Source organism: Ambystoma mexicanum, chromosome 8 (genome assembly GCF_040938575.1).
Source record: "Ambystoma mexicanum isolate Mex_15411 chromosome 8, UKY_AmexF1_1, whole genome shotgun sequence".
Lineage (NCBI taxonomy): Eukaryota > Metazoa > Chordata > Amphibia > Caudata > Ambystomatidae > Ambystoma > Ambystoma mexicanum.
The window spans coordinates 921,422,819-921,445,019 of record NC_090929.1 but is presented as its reverse complement, the minus strand read 5'-3'; positions in this window follow the sequence as shown (position 1 = coordinate 921,445,019).

Genomic DNA, 22,201 nt, shown 5'->3' with positions numbered 1-22,201 from the left:
AGCAAGAGTTTGATGTGCTACCGAGTAAGATTCCTCTGATTTCTAGATCAAAACTCTAGTTTGTGCAAGCCTCTCAATTTGATAGGGAATTCGGATTGCACTGCAAAATGTACAAAAACATTATCTGACCAGGGACATGCTAGCACATGGAGGTCATTTGTAATGATATTAAGAGTAGAGACCCAATCAAAATATGTGCCCCTTGCTGTGGGGTTATGTGAAAAGCCCAAATTGGATAAGGCACACTCCAGGTCTGCAGCTATACAATCCGATTCATTCCTCAGCCAAAGGTTGAAATCGCCCAATACTGTAAATCTATGTTTGGGCTTAAGAGATGGAAGGATAAAGTTAGAGAGACCACTAGTAAAGTCCTCTGTGGCTGTAGGGGGTCTGTAAAGCAGAAGGAAGTTAATAGTGGACTGGAAATTAAGCCCATTTTTAACACATTTTTCCTCTATACCTTCAATAGGTTGACATTTAACTTCCCATCTACAGAGATGAGATTTGAAGATGCTATAACCATCTGGAATAGCCAGACACAAAGAAGGGATGGCTGCCTCATGGCCCCAGGTCTCTGTAATAGCACAAATATCAATTTCCATCTCTATGATGTAAGAAGCTACTTCAACTGCATGTTTAACCAGAAACCTGGTGTTTAGCATCACATTCTTTAATTCAGAGACTGGAATAATCTTTGTTCTGGGGACAGGTCCCATGTGGCCATTCTCCAGTAAAGGACTACACTTCTCCTGGTCATAAGGCAGCTCTCCTAAAAGTAGGGATACCCTGTCGCACGAGGTGTGACAGTCTTGGTCAGTTTCTTTACTAAAATTGGGTTCCAGGGAACTAATGCTGTCTATCATAACATACGGAGCTACTGTTGCCATAGCAGGGGCTAGAGTGCTATCTAAGGATAGAATCTAAGGATAGAATTTTGGTGCCCGTAAATGAGGGAACAGTATAAGTTTCCTTACAGCTGCCCAGATCTTTATTGGCAGGTAAAGTTACCTTTGATAAATTGTCCAGCACTAGATCGTTTTTATCGTAAATGGCTCTAGCCACAGAGATAGCAGCAAGGACTTCAACAATCCCCATAGGAAGAGGGGTGGCTTCCTACTTTCGGTCCTTCACAGACCGCCACAGACCGCTTGGTATTCTCAGGCCAGCGCTCTCATGCCTGGTTTGCAAATTTGGGTGGGCGCGAAAATAACCAGGACTTCTGGGCTTGTGGCTTCAAGTCTCCTTAAGGATTACACCACAAATCGAAATTCAAACAGAGGCTAAAAGAAAAATGCAGTCACGCTTGCGAACAGTCTATAAGTAAAAACAAACACAATTGTATACACTATTTTTAAAAACGGAAGATTGTGAATAGAATGCAACTAAAAGCCCTGCTGTCACAGATAAATAATAAAAACACTATTAAAAGTAAGGCTACAAATAAATGCTCATTAAGGGACATGTTCTCGACGCGACACATAACATTTCTACGACTGACCCAGTTGTTAACCAGTGCCCATGGTGAGATCATTTCTTCATTCATCTGGATATCATATGGGAAACTCAGATACAAAATATTAAAATAAATAAACAGTGTAAACGTACACACAATATTAAAAAACTCACACCTGAAGTCATGAAGAAATGGCTCCTGCCATTAATAACAAAGATTGAAATGTCAAACAGTTGAAATACAATGACTGAAGAAAGCGGTGGATACCCTTGCACATAGTAGATCTAAACTATTACCTATTATGAAATCTAATAGCTAGTTCACAACAGAACTGCAATGCCTCAAAGCAAAGAAAAATACATGTTTTATTTTTGGAAACATTCTAATCTGGAGAGTGATAGACAAGTCTTTCAATAAGCTTTTAAAGATTTTAAAGAGGCTGAGATAGGAGCAGAAAATAACATGCTGGACAATAGAATTCATGAAGGACAACATGAATCTAAAGAATTGTTTAAAATTCTAAAATATTTTTTTTGTAATTCTTTGTGAACAAATAAAGACATGGTTAAACAAAAAAAATCTAAAATAATTAGAAACACTGTGCCCATCACCAAAAAATCTGCCAATTAAAAATGCAGAATGGGGCACATCCATTCAAAAAGCCATGCTAAATAAACTGGATAATATCAAACAAAATATTGAGGTCAAGAGATCAGAAGCAGTCCCTGCACAAGCACACATTAGGAAGTTTCCAGATAAAATGGAAGGACCTGCTTTCATCTTTCACCCAGTAACACGGACAGAACTAGCCCAAATTATCGATAAACTGTGACCAACTAACTTTAAGGGGGATACTTGCCCTGCTGAAACTTTTAATTAAAGCATGTTCCGCCATCATGATTGAAGCCCTTACTAAATTTGCCAACACCTCGTTTCTTGAAAGTGATGTCCCGGATCACCTAAAAAACACATGTATTTCTCCTTTGTTGAAGAAGACTGGTTTGTGTCCCTTTAATGCACTTAATTATAGTCCCATCGCTAATACTCCTTTTTTGCTTAAAACCTTGGACCACGTTGTGTATATCCAGATTTCAGAATTTCTTAATAACCACAAGATACTACACGACAGACAATTTGGATTTAGACAAGGTCACTGCAGGGAGACAGCTCTGCTGGACCTTAAGTGTAATCTAATGCATACTATGGATAGGGGTGGGACATCGGTTCTGATGTTGTTGGATCTGTCGGCCACCTTCGACCTTGTGGACCACCATCTAATGGTTGCCTGGTGGAAGGAGGTAGCCAATTGTTCGGATTCTGCTTTGGCATGGATACAATCCTTTCAGAGTAACAGAACATTTAGGGTATGCAGTGACCTAGTGGAAGCCTCACCGAGTATCCTGCAGTTTGGAGTTCCACAGGGTGCTTGCCTATCGCCCTCTCTTTATAATAGTTTTACTATTCCCCTGTTGGAGCTCCTGGACAGAAATGGCATTGAATTCACCAACTATGCGGATGACACCCAATGCATTGTCCCATTGTCAGGAGATTATGAGAAAGACACTGCTAGACTGAATGAGGTCTATCGTAGAGAATGGCCTTGCAAATAACAAGGAAAAAACAGAACTTAAGGTTGTCAAAATAAAAAAAGCTAGGTGATAACTATAAAAACATTATACTTGCGGGGCACTATCTGGAGACCAAAACAGAGGTTAAAACCCTAGGTATTGTCTTAGACCAACATCTCAACATGAAAGTGCAAGTGAGTCATGTAGTATCCTCATCAGCATACTATATAAAACTACTCACACAAATACGCCCGTTCATTTTAAATAATTTTGAAAAAATAGCGAGAGCTATCCTCGGGTATAAGATAGACTACTGTAGTAGTCTTCTCATAGGTGTTAATAAATCAGAGTACAGCAGAATTCAGATTATACAGAACAGTGCAGTCAAAGTGATTGTGGGGGCTGAGGACCTTTGATCATGTAACCTTAGCAAGAAAAGACGTCTACTGGCTGCCGATTGAAGAGAGGATTACATTCTGCTAATTGGTCATGGTGCAAAAAGTAGCACACACATGTGACCTGTATATCTGTCCGATGCCTTGATTTTTAAAGCCAACGTTAGAATGCAGAGGACAAATGACACACTACAACTAAAAGAGAATAGTTGTTTACTTACACAAGTGAACCATGGTGCTTTTTATGCAGCAGCCCCTATGGTGTGGTACTCTCTCCCGGAAGAACTGAGAAAAATTAACTTGATCGAAATGTCAAGAAAAAATTGAAAACACACTTATTCCGATAATGAGTAGTCACTTTTTCCTGGAACTCGCCCCCCTCATCCTTTCAGCTCAGCTTCATGTCACATGTCTTTGTTCATCATTTGTGTCAGTTGCACCCATTAGCCTCTGGGTCCTGAGGTGTGCAGTATACATTTTTAAAGTAAAGTAACAGTGGTTTGAAGATCATGAGAGTACCAAAGGCAGCACCAGACGGTCCTCCTAGTTTGAACACATTTGAATGACATTTAAAGATGGCATGAAGTGACTTGAAGGCAAACCAAATACATTTTGGCTGTTCTACTACCCTGAGTTCTTTGGGTCCCTATCCAGGGGCTCAGTGACTTGATGAGTCCTTATTCTCATTATTCCAAACATGGGGTGGGCTGGAAAACACATGCATGCATCTTTCACCTCCAGTTTGGTCCTGGGTACTGGGGTAGCTGGCAGAAAGGCTGTTTTTTCTTCATCAACATTTGACCCCCAATGTGCCCTGTGGATGGTTAGGGAGCGTAGTTTGCCTCTCCCTTGAATCACCTTCCTTAACCTCACAACTGGAGCACTCTGGAAAGGACTGCTTTCCAAGTAGAGTCCAAACAAATTATTCTTGAAGTCTGGAAGATCAAAGTTGAATCAAAGAAGGAGTGGCAGACCCTCTATTTTATAGGCAAATGTTCTCAAGTAATTGGACAAAAGCAAGAAGAAAGCCCTCCTTCAGGGGTCAAATCTCTGTTATTTTAACAGGTTGGGCTTCGCCTTCTTGCTTTATACCCAAAACGTGTTGTTCAAAAGGAAGTGTAGGTGACAGGATGGAATGCTAGGTACAGGGAGAAACAAGATGGTGGATCCTTTCCATACTTGTGCTGAGCTCCCTCTGGGTATACTAACTCCACTCCCTTCTCACACTCATGGCATCAAAGACTCTTTTGTATGCAAATGCCTGTTGTGGGGATCATTCTTTTGTGTGGGGTGTGTCCTTCGAATCCTATTTCCCAGGACAGCTCCTGCTGAGGGTCTATCTTGCTGTAGAAACTTGTTAACTGACCTCACAAAGTATCAAATGAGAGGCACACTCTTCCAGTCTCCTGCCCTGTTGGCTGGGAGGGACATGGTGTTTGACCAGAATACACACAAGTCTTCCACAGCTGGCTTTGGTTAACAGGGTTGATACATGTATTATATAAATAAGATGTGGCTTCTTATATTTATGTGATATACTATATACTACACCCTAACCTCAGGTATAACTTTATGTTTAAAGATTAAACTGATACCAGAATAGTAATTCGTCACAACTAATTGGTTTTGGAACAGCGGTCCAGTCTTTAAATGCAGTCTCTGTGCTGAAGTGACTTACCTGTCACAGCAGCTGTCAAACAGGCTCCTGTAACCTCTGAACCTGCTCTGTGCCACTTGAGGGCAGGCACTGCAGATCAGGAGGCTGATGCATCAGGGCACATGGTTAGCAGACCACCCTTCCTGAGATGTAACTACACACATCATTTTATTAATCAATGTATTCATCAATCAAAATAATACTTTATTTTGACATGTAGAAACAAATTCTTCATACTCCAAGTAATCCACAGAAATAAAAATGAGTGCGCAGCATGTAGGAAGACAGCTTTTTTGTTGCAATGCAATACGGCCGGGAGCTAAATGAATCAGGAAACTAAAATGCAACTGACTATCTACCCGCCCACATTTGGCTTCAATATTTATAGACAGAAAAAGCCTCTTAAAACATTTACATTAGTAAGAGAAACATTTCAGATTACCCTGTAAACACTCACTCCTCTCCCCAATGGCTCTGGCCAGGGCTACACCTAAACCGATACAGTTCTAGATCATTGGTCAGCACCTATAGCTGATTTCATAAGAACAACCCTTAATGACATTTTAAAACAATCCCTAGGAAATGCCTTAACGTTTCACATGTCATCCTGACAACATCACAATGCAGATGAACCAATCAAATAGTGGAATTAGCTAAATCAGTGACCTGTGGCAACATATAATTCATACTTCTAGTATCCGCTCCCATGACTTCAGCCAGATGGGTTGCATGTCTTGCTGTTCCTAACAGTAACGTATTACTGCACTATCATATTGAAACATTAGGTTTGTAGCCCATGGGACCAAATTGGGACTGAAACTATGTATCTTGCGTTGAAGGTCTTATTAAACAGGGGCCTGACTCTAGGGCACCATTACTGGTATGCACTGTATTACCATGTTATTCCATCTATTTGTACAGTGTCTCAGAAGAAGGGTAGGAGGCAGTAGCACTTCAGGCCTGCTTCAGTATTTTGCAAGTATCTTATTCAGCTTGTAGCTGTGTTCTTCATTAGTACAAGCTGTGTTCTTCATTAGTACAGGCTTCTTGCAGCAAATGCATTTGGCACCTTGCTGCTCTTCAGGACATTTTCAGTTTTGCTGTGGGCACTTCTATGAGAAAGTATGGCAAATTCTCCTTCTTGCAACAATGAAGACATGACTAATGTTGGCTCTGTTTTTTATCTTATCATGCAGACTAATTGTGTGGCTTGCCTCTTTTTGAATGCAGCAGTAGTTTCAGGCCTCATTTGAAGTGAACGTGATATTTAGCTAAATGGCACAAAATCAAACCCGATTCAGTGAAAGTTGGTTGCCTTTTTAAGGTGTCAGAAGAATATTTCTGTGATCAGTAACTAATGTACTTTGCTGTTATGCTTTCTATTATGCATGTGGTAGCATAACACTCACATGAAGGTTGGCCTAATGAAATCTGATTGTGAAATAGCCAAGAAATGGTGACATCATACTGTTAGGACTTCAGACTAATGAAATTTGCACAGCGTGTACTTTTGTTTACATTCAGAGTGTGATGTTTTCCTTCCTAGAGGCGCATAGGTCATAAAACCCAACTTAAAACCTAAAATGACTACAGCATATACATCATTTGTATACAATTCATGGTTCAATATTGGACATTTAAAGGCACTAATAACCTTTTGCAAATGCTGAGAGTTCAATAAAACCCTCTTAAATCATCATTTTATTTGAATCAATTTGACAATCCTCAATTTCCAGGCCCAGGCTAAATAGATTAGGTGAAGCTAAAGGGTGGTGCTTTTATTTAATACTGTGTCTGTTTTGCTGCTGGCTCTGGTGGATTTAGTTGATTTGGTGTGAAGACTGCAGAGACTGGAGCTTGAGGAAATGTTTGAATCCTGAACGCGAACGGACTATAATTGAGCTCACATTGGAGCCTTGTGCCTTTAAGAACTTCGGAGGCCCAAGCCACGGCCCCCAAAAAGCAGGAAGTCGAAAAGCAGCAACCGTTGTCCTTGGGGCGTGAAGCCCCGCCGCGGTGTAAAGGGCGGTGCTTTGTTTTAATACTGTGTGCTGTTTTGCTGCTGGCTCTGGTGGTGGATTTGGTGTGAAGACTGCAGAGACTATTACAATTGCTGGAGCTTGAGGACATTTTTGACTCCTGAACACAAAATGAATAATAATTGAGCTCACATTGGAGCCTTGTGCCTTTAAGAACTTTGGAGGCCCAAGTCATGCCCCCCAGAAAACAGGAAGTCAAAAAGCAGCACCCGTGGCCCTTGCGGTGTGAAGCCCGGCATCGTTGTAAAGGGCAGTGCTTTTTTTAATACTGTGTGCTGTTTCACTGCTGTTTGGCTATGGTGGCTTGGAAGAACAGCTAGCATGTGTGTAGGCGGGTAGCTGTATTTAGTGGCACGCCTGTTCATATAGGCTTGGAAGAACAGGAATATCTGGACACCATTCATGAACATCATAGTTCTGGGAACCGACCTGTGTCAACTATGGTAAGCCCTCAAGACTAGCAAAAACAAACGTACATGCTCATTCAGAGCCTTGGTAGGTGCGCAGGGCAGACACCCTGAGATTCGAATGCTGAGCACACAGCTTGGAGCATATGAGAGGGTGTGGACTTCGCAGTTAGCCCGTAACCATCAACTGTTTAACAAAAGACAGAAGAGGCAGTGGTAGAAAAATGGGAGACTCTCACAGATTGTTCTCTTTTGATCCCGTTTCATCCGCTTCCTAGGTTTGTTTTGTGGACAATGCTACGACATTTTCATCTCCATCTCAAAATGAACTTTGAAGCCGTTAGCCTGCACGGGCTTCAGAGTTATAATTATTCCTTTGTTCGGGATTGATATACGGTAACAACTTGCTTTCCACAGTTGACGCCTAAAGAGTGTGCGGCAGTTAAGGCGCTATCCAAGCATTGAAGTCTTGCACATATGTAATATGTCAAATCGCTATAACCTAAGGAGTGGACCATTTGCTGATGATCTTAGAGCTCCTCAATGGGATGGCTCCTACATGGAGAAATCCAGACATTTGGAAGCAGCCAATAATGATTGACCGAATCCCATTGTTTCATCAAGAGGTCCCAATCAAATGGAGGTTCAAATCCACCAGGAATTACATGTCAACACAGTTCCAACAGAAGAGAGTTGGATGGAGGAAACGAGAAATCTTCCACCCACAATGCCACATGACTTTACTTTGGCATCCACAAAAATCAAAGGCACTATTGATCACTTTTTTCAAAGACATAGGCAGAATAGTATGAGTGAGGTCACTTCAAGCACACTTAGGCCTCAATATCAAGACTCAAACATGATTGCAGAAAGTAGGCAACCGGGATTGTTGGGGTCAGTTATGGACCTTTCATGGACCTGCAACCATTTGTCTAATTTTATCCACAATCCATTGTATCAAGGAGACAGGCTAAACTCAACAGAGGAATCTAGAAGGGAGTCGGCAGCCTCTGAAGAACTAAAACAGAGTCTACCAGTCTACAAGCCAAGTTTGCCTTGGGGAGTTTGAGCCAAGCATCAAGGGCGGGGATCCAAATTTACCAGCCTTTGTACTCAACTCACTAGTGAAGGTTTTTGCACTACTTAAAAGGGACGTTCAGACCCACACAGGGATCCTTATGGAAATGCCAAAAGATATTGAGCAATTTGAATTCACCATTGTGGACCAAAGCAATGTAATAAACTGCTCAGTATTGCCCACGTAGACGAAGATAAAAGACAGATTCTCTAAACAAAGTGGTGTTGACGGAGATAAAAGATCTACTGACTTCTTTGCTGAAAGAAGACAAGGAGATAAAGGATTCCTAGTCTCGTCTCAGTTCTAGACAACTGACAGAGTCACTTAAACACCTGGAAAAGGAAACTAAAATTGCCAAGCTTTACCATGCCCCAGTACATCAGTGGATGACACTCCTCTACCTGAGTCAGTCATGGAAGAATTCTGTCGTTTAGCACACGTTGCAGACCAAACAATGGAACTGTTGCCTGAAACCCGAGACAAAATAATTGAGATTTCAGCGCAGGAAGAGAACAACAACACAACACCATGGAGAAGGAGTGCACAGCAATCATATAAAAGACAGAGAAGAGAAAGGTGAAAAAGTTCAAGGCTCAATCAAAAACATACAAGTCTAGGTGCAGACAAGATAAGAAGAAGAAAACTATGAAGGGGTCAAAAACAAAAAGAGCTAATGTCAACAATTTTGTTAAGGGGATTACGGGCCAGGAGAAAGAGTCTGAAATCTCCATTGTGGAGGAAATAGATGAGCCACAAACTGAATCTCTGGGACAGAAAGTTCGAGATGAAGCAGAACCAAAAAAAAATAGAAAAGGAAAAGTACCAACAAAGTCAGGCGGGGAACAAATAGATAAAGCAACTACTGGGACGCAGACGGAAGAAGAGAGGTGTCAAGAAAAAGTCCAGAAACCCCCATACCACCAGGATGCAGCTAGATCAAAGATAACATGGAAGTTGCTTAAATTGGCACCGATATTCCTACCAGGGCCAAAAATTGCACTAAAAGCGCCATTACACAGAGACATTGGCTTAAGGATTGCTCCAATATTTAATATGGCATGACAAAAGACAGTATGACATGCAGGAACATCGGTACCTGAGACAGAACCCATTAAGGGCAAAGGAGAAGATTCCTCATCCAAACCTGAATTTAAGAAGCCCGACCAATCCAAAGGAGTAGAGGAAGAAGGGACTGCGATCCTTCCAGTGAGAGTAGAATCCTCTGAAGCCCAGACTTCGGCAAGAGGCAGCTGCCAAGAAGTTTCGGCTCCACATCCCCCTCCTAGATTATGGCTCACAAGTGAAGCAAATAGGCAGCCTAAACAACCATTGAAGAGGGGGGTGATTCTCACATTGGTAAAAAAGATACCAGATCTCTATTTATTTTCAACCAGAGATATTGAATATGTTCGATTCACAGAGTCGGGTTTGACAAGCCTAGTGGAAGTTGGTTTTGTTTCTAAAATGGATGTCAAAGCTTTTTTAAATGTGGCAGACAAGCTGCATCCCTTGGGTTTGGAAGTCCATGAAATATGACCATTTTATGGTGTAGGAATTGAAGGATCTGAACAAAAGGAGGGAGCACAGCAAAAATATCTACATGCACAAAATAAGTGGCAAACGAGCAAAGACATGTCAGCCTAAGGAGGGAACGCAATCACTACCCTGGCCGAGGTTACCAGAAATAGTAATGCAAGTTTGCCAGAAGCTGGGAGTAGCACAGGCTTCTCTTTAGTAGGGAAGACATAAGAGTCACCTGCTGGAATACACAGGGTTCCAGTTCCTTCAGGAACAATGAGATGAGAGCATTGCTGTTTGAGGGGAGTGACGTGATTTTACTGCAGGAAACTTGGCTAGTTAAAACACTGGAAATTGAGGGCTTCAATTTGACAATACAGCCAGCAATAAGCCAAGCAAAAGGAAGACCGATGGGGGGTCTACTAATAGCTTGTATATGGGATTTGTTTAAAGAGATAACAACCATTCCAAGTAGACAAGAAGGAATTCTTGTAGTAAAAGCAGTCACTTCCTCAAGCGGCTCATCAAAAAAGATCCTAATTACACATTTATGTTGGAACCCGGCTAGGGAAAAACTGCTGGAATACCTTGATTCAGTGTCAGTTGTTCTCAGTGAAGTCAAGTTGTCTCATCCTGAGGCATTCATTGTTGTAGGAGGAGATCTAAATTCCCAATGCATTCGAATTAATCACAAAGGTGCAGAGGAAATAAGGAAGGACATACAGCAAATGGTAGAAGGTGATTAAGTTTCTTTGATGACTGGGACTTAAAGATTCTGAATGGCTCGATAGAAGGGGATGCTCCTCCCGCCACCACATGGGGGAGGGGGAACACAGAATCAACTTTGGACTATGTTTTTCTATCTGCTAATTGGTTTGAGACATGTGTAAAATTCTCAGTTAAGGATGGGGGTACAAGCGATCACAAGCGACTGGAAATTCTAATAAGTTGGCATATCAGTAACAAAATAGAGGTATGGGACAACCCACGGGTTGTTAACACCCAGAAAAACTGTCTAGTTAAATATCATCGAGACAGAGCTCACCTTAATGATGGTCTGGACAAACACCATAATAGGACGTTCCCTGAAGTCCTAGATACAAATGCTCACCTTCCATGAATTCATGTGGTTTATAGACTACCCACAAAACACGCAGTGGGGTCATCAGTGTGTTTACAAACACACTTTTGATGAAGCCATATGGACTAAAAAGCGTGAAACACGCAGACAATTAAGAATAGCGAGGAAGGAGTCTCGAAATAAATCAAGTCTTGCCGTAGTGACAAAAATTATTAAAAACAACTATAGGAGTTGGTCCAGACATCATAAAGGGAAGCAACTGCAGAATGATTGCGAAACAATGCTGCATGCTTTGAGTAACAACTCTGCGCGCAATTTCTAGTCGCTCATCAATAACCTTAAAACTGACCAGAAAGTTGTTCAAACGAATAATGTACCAGAGTTGAGTTGGCTGAATTATTTTGGAGAAAAATATTAAAAACCAAAAGGAGAGCCAACCTTTACAGGGGTTGGAGGAAAATGGGGGCTAAGAATTGACAAAGGAGATATTTTCAATCTGATCAACAAATCTTCTTCATCTAGATCAGCGGGACTGAACGGCCTTACCTATCAAGTACTTAAAGGGAATGTGGCCCTCTAGACACACATCCTCTACACACTATTTAGGGGAGTTATAGACAAAAGATTGATTCCCCCTTCTTAGAAATCTGCAATTATAGTGCTGGTTTTCAAGAAGGGGATCGTAAAATTCTGCCTAGTTATAGGCCAATCACGTTACTAGACGTGGAAAGTAAATTGTTCACCAGTCTCATACTAAGAGAACTTGAAACCTGGGCAAAAGAGGGTAACATACTATCCAAACAGCAGCCAGGTTTCAGAAGAGGCCACTCAACATCACTGTATGGCATAATACTTGCCTCATTAACAAATAATAAATATAAACACAACACAGGTAAACTCTATGGAGCATTCATTGACTTGTCACATGCATTCGATTTTGTTAATTGTGATAGGATTTGATCCAAGCTGGAGCAGAAAGGGGCACCGAAAACATTGATAAATGTTCTTGTAAGTCTTCATGAAGGTAACACAGCCAGAGTTAGACTTAATCTGGAAGGCCATCTGTCAGATTACATACACGTAAACAGAGGGGTCAGGCAAGGCTGCATGGTGGCTCCTTTTCTTTTTAAATTCTACCTGGGAGACGTTGGTCAGGCAATTGACTCCTCAGCATTGGCAAGAATGAAGGTGGGTTCCCTGGCCAATAAGTGGCTTATGTACGCATACAACATTGTCTTGTTAGACAAGACACCAGTGGGCCTGCAAAGCCTTCTGAGAGCACTTGACCTATGTAAGAAAGGTAATGATCTAGTTGTTAACCCAGAGAAATCGAGGGTTGTAATCTTTGGAGGAAAGTATGTTCGGGGAGTCAGGTTCCCTTGGACAATAGGTGGTAGGTTAATTCCTGTAGTCAAGGAAGTAGTATATCTTGGAAATACTTTGCATACGGTTCCTACAATTTGTACACAGTATGCAGAAGTATTGGCCAAATGTACGCAGTTAATAGCTCAGATGAAGAAGATCGTAGGCCTATACTGCACATTTTTCATTTTGTCAATAATTAAGTTCTATGTGGCAAAAATGATTCCAGTGTTACTCTACGGAATCGAGGCTAAACCCCTTCTTTGGTCCATGGACTGGCAAAAAATAGAAGCCGCCATCTGGAAGCAACTATTAGGTCTGCCCAAAAGCCTCCAGATGGCAACACTCAGGTTTTAGCTAGGCTTAAGATCGCTCAAGAACCTAGTTGATTGGAAACTGCTCTCTTTGTTCATGGCGCCAATGACAAATACGCTTTATGAAGATCTTTTGAACCACTTGAACTCAGTCTATTCCTTAACTTGAAGAGAACTCAAGAAAATAGCCGACAATATTCTGGTCTATTGCGGTCAAGACAATTTTACATTGATCACTAACCCCTTGAAGGTTAAGAAAGCACTCACAATGAGAGACAGGATCACAACATCAGATACTGTGAGGGCTTCTTCAATTCCTGTATCTTTTTTAAGTACGGCAAAAAGCAGGGTTACATTCCAAGGTATCTAACGAAGTTTCCCAATATGAAAGGAAGGCAGAATTTCATGAGAGTACGTCTGAACTTGATTAAAACGGGTTAGGTTTTGGCCAAATGGGGCTTAACAGAGGGGACTTGGATTCTGTGCCCCGAATGTACAGACCCGAGAGATCAGATGATTGAGCACATATTGAGATTCTGCAGGTGGGACACTAGGGTTAAATACTTGGGTAACTCAGTCAGGTCTATTGACCGCCTTTCATCAAGTGCTTTTTGAGAAAGAATGATGTCTGGGCATGAGACTAAATTGACACTGAATGTTATAAAAGTGCAACAGCATACTGGATTCACTGAGCAGGAATTTTACTAGTTTCTCTGTTGTTAAAAGAGGGTCATATTTATTCTTTTATTTTAATTTTGTTTAATTTTTTATGCTATGTGAAAAACAAAATTCCGTCTTTTTAAAGAGGATAATTTATATTGAAATTATTTAACTGTATGATGAACTATTTTATGTAAGAAAGTTTGTGTAAAAATCCTAAATTGGTTATATCACAATAAAAAAAAAGCATTAGTCTACAGTCCTTTGCTATGGTTCATGATGCAATGATTCAGATTTTGGTGGCATATCTTGAAATAGCCAGGATAAACAAAGAGAAATCGGTCCCTGTTTTAAACCACAGGTTTTTTTGAGGTGCCAATGGGAGAATGAATGTCCAGTCTCATCCTCATGTATAGTGAACGTTCAAACAGTGACTTAATGTTTATTAAATAACTCTCACATTCATAAGAAGGCTTTTTTTCAGATGATTCCAACCTATGGGCTGTGTCAAACATATTGCAACTCTTGTAGCTCGTGCCCGGTCCTTATACACATCCTTTATACGACATGCTGTTGGGTTGCAATGAGGTTGGGTTCTCCAAAAGAGGCCTAATTGCAACTGTTTAAATAGTGCCTTAATGTGTACAAACCATGGGAGCTTAAGCACCTCCTTGCAACCCATAAGCTCCTGTAGGGCCTCGTTATAATTTACCAATACGCTACTTGACCTTTGTATCGTCCAATATAGCAATGTCTTAAGCAATATGTTCTCACTTATCGGTGTCAGGCTTAGTTCAAAATAAATAAGCTGGTTTGGGTGCTTTTTGGCAGCATGAGTACTTTTTTTAAGAAAACGTTTTTCAGTGGTGGTTAAGCTTTTATGGCCCCATAATTGTGTCCCATAAGTCGCTGAATTTACTGCTTAGATCTTTCAGTCTAGGTATAGCCGTATTGTTAACAACACATTTTTGAAAAGGAGTGTGGAAGTGTCATGCCGCAATGCTCAAGGCCCTTTTGAGCTGCATGGAGAGGCTGCCGCTTCATTGTGGGGTGGACATTTTTCCTTCCAAGATGGCTGGCGTGAGTCTCTGCAGAACACTGGGCCGTGGAGTCGCAGCTTCTCCGGCTGTAGACATTATCGGAGGAGTCAGCGACCGCGCGGCTCAACGCTCGATAGCCTTGCTTCTGGTTTGTGCTCCCTGCTCAGCGTACCTTGTCCTTGTTCCTTGTTCTTGTTCCCCCCCTGTTCCCTCGTCCCTCCTGGTCTCATGCTGTCCTTGTTTCCCTTGTCTCCCTGACTGCCTTCCTGACCCCGGTTCTTGCCGTGCTCGATTGCCTGCCACTCTTCTTGCTCGGACTCTGTGATTTCACAATTACATACCACTCACCTTGTTTGGATCCTGTGAATCCTCGCTGCCTTCAACTATCCATACAGCTCCTCAGGTTTTTCCCCTCCTTGGGGTTTTCCTGTTTTTGGGCTGTCTCCCTGGTGTCAGCCTGCTGGGACCTTTTGGCACTAGCAGGGTGGTGTCAGATGAAGCTCGCCCCTTTCTACATGAGACCCGCACTGCAAAGAAGAAAGCCAAGTCTCCAGCCAAAAAGAAGTCATCTTCCAAGTATCCTCGGGTGAGCCCTGGATCTTTGTTTGTAAAGCCTGACAAGAAGCCCCTCTACTGAGAACCAACATGGGTTGCATACCCTGTTCAATCATACTTTGGCAAGTGTACCATTAGCTGTTTTAATTTGTCTAGATTACTTTCCATTATCACTCAATGTAATGGTATTGCATTGATCAACCTTGGAAGGATGAACTGCTGAGTCAGTCCTGCCAACTTTCATATTTGTGAATTGCAGACTGGACCCACATCAGAACTGCGCGCTTACCTCACTGAGCTATTCATCCTATCAATATGGATTGGACATTCACAAGAAGCAACCCACCCACCTCGCTTTACCTTCATGTGCCAAGCACAGCCTCATATGGCACATTCTAACATTAGCCAAAAAGAAGATCTTGCATAGTAAATGCAGTAATATGCACATATAGATAGATCATCAGAAAATGCATACTTCAGTTTACAGTTTATCCCATGCCTCAAGTTGTTTGAATATGCTTTAGATAACTGCTTAAATTACAATCGAAATGGGGTTGCTGAACGGTCATGTTTGCCTGCTTTCTGAAACAATGAAAACAAGGAACGAATCATCCTGTAAATGGTCCTCAGACATATAAAGCATCAGTATTGGGGCGGACATAGCAGTACAAAAACATAGCATCCAAGGTCAGCTCTCATAAGGCGAGGAAACCTGGCGAACTGAACAGACTTAAAGTATCTGATGTATTGCCTACATTTCAAACGTGTGCAAGCCCTGCACTGGTGTTTAATTGATGGGCATTTGGTGGAATAGAGAAAGCTGGGGGCAGGCGCTTATGCTCCAGAAGCAATTCTCTCAATACACAAAAAATTGCTATGCCGTCTGCCCCTTCCATTCCCAGGGCATCATTACGAGGTAGGAGGTAGCCATGGCGCTAATAGCTACCCCCTTACCGCATTCTGGGTCCGTGTTCCCGGAATAGGGACTTACTGGGTCATTCCGACCTTGGAGGACCAGGTAAGTACCCATTCCGAGAACCATTCCCCATTCCCATTTGAGCCCCCATAGGGCTCAATGGGAATGGGGATGGAGCTAGTAACGGGACCGCAATTTGCGGTGCCGTTATTAGCTCTGAAGTCCCTTAACAGGTCCCTTCCACAACGCCTGGTAAAACCAGGCGTTGAGGAAGGGACCCGTTAAGGGACCTCGGAATAGGGTGGTAAGGGTTACCGGCACCGGTGTCCTTACTGGTGCCGGTAATCCCTTACCGCCCACCTCGTAATGAGGCCCCCAGTATCCAGAAGGGCAATGCCAGGGTTACCAAAGGTGAAGCCAATGGGAGGAGATACTACTCCTGGCAACCGCTAATTGACACACAGACATGGTTCATTGGAATATATGATGTGATTGTGACAGAGGGAATATCATTTTATGGGCAAGGGTGCATGTGTGACTGTAGGCCCTAGATCAGGTGGAATGCTGATCTAGAAGGCGGATAAAAATAAGAAAACGAATTGGTAACATGCATTTTCTAGTGATGGCTTTTTCTATTACTGTAGAATATATACTACAAGTAGTGGAAGCATCATTTTGCAATGGGCCTAAGAAGCCATTTATCTATGAAAGCCAGAATTGTCAGGTGTCGTTTTTAGGCACCCTCTGCAAATCCCAGTTTTTCAATCTGGGAATGCCAACCAACTCTCAGAAAAGCCAATGACAGGCTGCGTAAAATACTGAACATAGGTGACCACGTTGGGAGAATAGATATAGAGAAGAGAGCAGTAGAAACCATCTTACAAGGTCCATACATGCATTACATTTTCATGGCAGCAAATTCAATGAAGGAAGCTGTAGGAGATGCGAAGCTTATGAATTGGCATAATTGTACCAGTGAACAAACGCATTGCCATTACCACAGGCCGAATGCTGATGTGAGCAAGTATGCCACATCTAAACGATTCTATACTAATTGACATCTAAAGGCGAACATGCCAATGGAGCCCAGAGTACAGATATGTCAGGAAACTCATGGAAAGTAAAATAGAGGTAATGTGATATAAAGAGGACACCCATGGCCATTACATTAACATATGCTCTGGTGTGAGACTCTTTGATCCCCGAAAACATGACATGAGACATTGCCGCGATTCTCCCTCGAGATAATGGACATTTGGATACATACTTCTGTTTAATAACAAATACAATAAGGTCCACACATGAGGGTGCAGTCATGAACTTGATAAGTAGTAAGTAAATCTATGTAATATACTTATATTTTTGTAGTAACAACACCTCTTCATAAATTAGGACTAGGTAACACTCCACCAAATCACATTTTTAAGGTATCATTTCAAATCAGTATACTCCAGTGATAGAAAGGGGCTATTTTTGACCCTCTACGTCTAAAATGTCATCTTATAGAGTTTTACGTAGTGTTTCTCTTATCATGTGTTATGCTACTCAGCTTTGACTGATTTGAACATTGCTGGTTCCCACTGATAAGGCGTCCTTCTTTACTGCTTTCCTCTGCTGATAATGAATATTTACATTCGTACTCTTCCTACATTCCACAACAAAATGAAAGGCACTTGCCGATGACTACCATGAAATCAGGAGCCCCCACTTTTCATTGTTTGACTTTGTTTTATTTTTTGGTTTCCCTGGCACTCTCTGCGCTCTGTCCCCTCTCCCCACTCCTTCCCGCCTCCCACTTACTGCTTTGTCTTTCCCTGCCTCCCGCTGCACCCTCCTGAGCCTCACATTAGCCGCAGCCTGTCATGTGTGAGCGGGATACACACTTTGTATCCACTGGTTTGCAGGTACTTGCCTCTGGCCACCACTAGGTAAGGAGCCTTTCCTGAGGGCTGCAACCCCACTTTTCATTGTTCACTGTGTTTTATTCTTTGCTTTCCCCAGTGCTCTCCACGCTCTGTCATCTCTCCCCTGTTCCCTGCCTCGACCGCTTCCTCTTTGCCTTTCCCGCCTCCTTCTCCTTCCCCCTGATCCTCTGATTGGCCATACCCCCAGTGCTTTAAGTGGGCTGGGGCGAGCCGAGGCAGAGCCCTGGTAGTCTCCAGAAAGGGCTCCCGAGCTGGAGCCCTGCCGAGACCCACCCCCGACTAATCCCAGCCATGCAAACAACTGAGGCAGCCCGTGTAAGGGCTGCATGGTTACACAAGCTGCCTGTAGGTGTCAGCACTTCGAATTAGAAGAAAAGAAAAGGCATTGCCTTTTCTTTTTTTCTATACCGAAGTGCAGACAACTGCAAGCATCAGGTGCAATCGTGCAGTGTGGGCTGCCTCATGGCCAGGGGCGTTGCTAGGGGTGGGCTAAGGGGGCTATAGCCCCTGATCTTTTGGTTGTAGCCCCGGATAGAATCTCAGGAGCTACAGCCAAAAGACTAGCTAGCCCCCAGTCCCAACAGTTATTACAACAGCTTAGCCCCGAGTCCTTTCCAGACCTAGCAACTCCCCTGCTCATGGCCCTGTACCAGCTAGTCTTTTGGCTGTAGCTCCTGAGATTCTATCCGGGGCTACAACCAAATGATCAGGGGCTATAGCCCCCTTAGCCCCCCCCTAGCAACGCCCCTGCCCTGTACTCTGAAAGAGGAGGAGGGCCCAGCCCTAATTTTGTTTCTGAATAAATAGCCATTACCCAGCATGAAGACCCTCGGCTGCTCACGCTGGCTGATGGCTATTTACTCGGAAACAAAAGGAGGGCAGTCCAGCCCTCCTCCTGTTTGAGTACATAGCCATCAGCAGCAGGCAGCACTTTCATTCAAGGAGCCTGTGGTAAAGCATTGCTCCATGTGAATCCTTGAATGAAAAGGCTACCTGCTGGATGTGAGCTGGGGCACACCGGCGTCACACCTTTGATGTGCCCAGCACCTTCTTTTGTTCAAAAGGAGGGGCTGGGCGCATCAAAGGAAATAATGCCAGTGCGCCCCAGCTCTGCTTCTTTTAGCAATCCCCACGCTTTAGGCGAGGGGGGGGCTCTCAATATGGGATTGGCCTAAGCACACCAGTTCTTAGGCCACACCCCCTCAATTTCTAATCCCACTTAAAGCACTGTCTCCATCATCTGTGAGCGGGATACATACCGTGCATCTGCTTGTTGCAGACACTTTCCGCTGACCACCATGAGGTAAGGAGCCTCTACTGAGGCCTTCAATCCCACTTTTCATTGTTCACTGTGTTTTATTCTTTGCTTTCGCCAGTGCTCTCCATGCTCTGTGCCCTCTCCCCTGCTCCCTCCTCCCGCTTCCTGCTTTTCCTTTCCCCTGCCGCCCGCTCCACCCCCCTGAGCCTCTGATTGACCATCAGCCTTTTTTTCATCTGCGCATCCTAGGGCAGCCCCACTGCCCGTTGCAATCCCTGGCGGCAAAGGGCCCCTAGGGCGGCTTCTGCAGCAGTTCCAGATGGAGCCAGCCGTCAACCTGCTGCAACCAACATGGTAGGCCTTTTACCTCTTTTAGGAAAGTCAATTCCATGTGTTTTTGAATTGCTGCTGTAAACTAGCCCTTTTCTCTCTTTTAGGAAAGTCAAATCCGGGTGCTTTTGAATTTCTGCTGTAAATTAGCCTTTTCCCTCTTTTAGGAAAGGCAAATCTGGGTGTTTCTTCATTGCGCATCTCTCCCAACCCCCACTGTCTTCTGTCTACACTGCTTCTGAGTTCCCCTGTGTTTGAAGAGCTTGTTAACTCCTGTGTGCCTCCTTTCTTTGTGAACCCCTGCCCCCACTGTCCACCGTGGTGCTCAGCTTGGACTGTGCTCTTACCTCCCCCTTGCTCCCATCCTGCCTCCATGCACCCTCTTCTGGGAGTTCCCAACTGTGCAACCACTCCACTCCATTGGCCCTTACTGCATTGCGTGGGGCTTGGCTATGCATCTTTCCGCTCTCTTTTGCCTCTCCTTCTCCTACTTCCTCCTTGCACCCTCTATGGTGATTTCTGTCTCCCCCATCTTCTCTAACTGCTACTCTATCTCCTATCCCTCTCACCAAGTCGGGAAGTAATAAGGTCAAGAGGGACATCTTGTTCTCTAACCCAGGCCTCCCTATTGCTGATACCTTCATCAGTGCTTCCTCCAGACAAACTCTTACTGACATCCTCTTTGTCGTTCCCTCTCCAGACCTATGGTCACCTCATATGGTCTCTGTTCCCTCTCTCCTTTTTCCTCCTCTCTCATTAATGGTGGCACTCAGTGGGAAGTCCTCTTGGCCCCCTTCCACTCCTCCAACACCATCATTAACGTGCAATTGAACGGCACTGTCTTGGTCCAGGGCCCTCAGACGACCAATCTCCTCTGTTTCGCTAGGCATCTCCCGTTAATTATCAACTAACCTCCTTCTCCTGCTACTCCTACCACCACCTCTCTGGTGCCTCCACCACTCTGGCACCCTGTGCCTCCTCTCTAGGAACCTCCCCCTCCTCTCTGGAACACTCCTCCTCCTCTATGGCCACCTTGCTCATCTCCTTCTGCCACCTCTGCCCACTCTTGGGCCTCTCTAGCACCTCTGCAGGTTGTACCTCAAGCCTGTACCCCCCACCAAAGTCTTTCAAATGTGTCAAACTGATTCACATCGCTACTCTGAACTCTCGTTCCACTGTCAAACACTCCCCTGACATCTGCCACCTCTTTGAAGAACTTAACCTGAATTACCTTGCTTTCACGAGACATGGATCACAGCCAGCTCTGTCACAAGCTTTGACACTCCCCTCACTGATGGCTACACAATCCTCTCAGAACCCAGAACCAACCACCCAGGAGGTGGAGTAGCTCTTATCTTCCTGGAGTGGGTCCTTGCTTCTGTCATTCTCACGCAGGCATACACATCCTTTGAATGCCTAGTCTGCAGGCCCTCTATCTCTCCGGTCCTCTCGCTGACTGTGGCCACTATCTACAGGCCACCTGTCCAGGTCACCCTCTTCCTCTCAGAGTGGGATGACCGCTCCTCTTCTCCCCTCGCCTCTATATCTCAACTTCTTCTCCTCATATACCTCAGAATCCACTTGGATGCTTCTAATCCCTCCTCAGGGCTCTTCCACAATCTCTGTGACACTCTCTCTTTCTATTCTACCCTCTTGCCTCACACACTCTGCTGAGCACATCTTGGATGATCTCATCTCCTCAGACATCCCCCACTCTAACCCTCTCACCTCTCCTCTCTCCTGAACTGACAACTTTCTGCTCCTATCCCACCTGAAGCTCTCTGTCCCCCAGGTAAAGACAACCCCAGCACTGCACCTACCTTCGGGCATCCGGCCCATGAAGTCTGTGCCAGTGGAGGCCTTTGCTGCTACTTTCTCTCCTCCTCCTACGCCTGCAGCTGACTCACACTCTGACACAGCCCTCTCTAAACTGTATCTTTCTATTACTAACACGCTGCACTCCATTGATCCTGTCATGAGAATCCACCTGAAGCCTACCTCCAAGTGTATCTCTTTGTATGACTCTGACTTTGCCAACCTGAAACATAAGTGTAGAGTGGTTGGGAGGAAGTGAAGGACACTGGGCACATTCTCTGACAAACTTGCCTGCCGCCTGTTCCAAAGACAATACAGACTCTCTATCCTGTCCAAGAAGAGAGTCCAAATCCAAGCCCGGTCTCTGGGTTCTCTAACAACACAGCAGAACTCTTCAAAATCTGCAATGAGCTGGTCAATCCTACTGCAGCCTACACCTCTCCTGCTTCCTCCCAGATGCTCTGCATGGCTCTGGCTTCTCACCTCACACTAAAACTCAGGACATCCTGTCCTCTCTCTCTCCTCTTCTTCTTCCTCTACCGCTCATGGCACCACTCTGGCCACCTTTCCCTCTCCTCCTGCTTCCTCCTCTGTCTATTTGACCACACCTGATGGTGTTTCTAGACACATCTGATCTATGAAAATGTCACCCAAGCAGGTGATCCCCTGCTCCTCCAGAACCACCAAGGACCACATTGAAACCCTCGCTCCCGCCTTGGCCAATTTTTGCAATCACTCTTTTGCCACTGGAATTGCCCCTCCTCCTACAGCACTCCCTTGTGCACCCCCTCCTGAAAAACCTTCCTCCCATACTTCCTGTCCGGCAAACA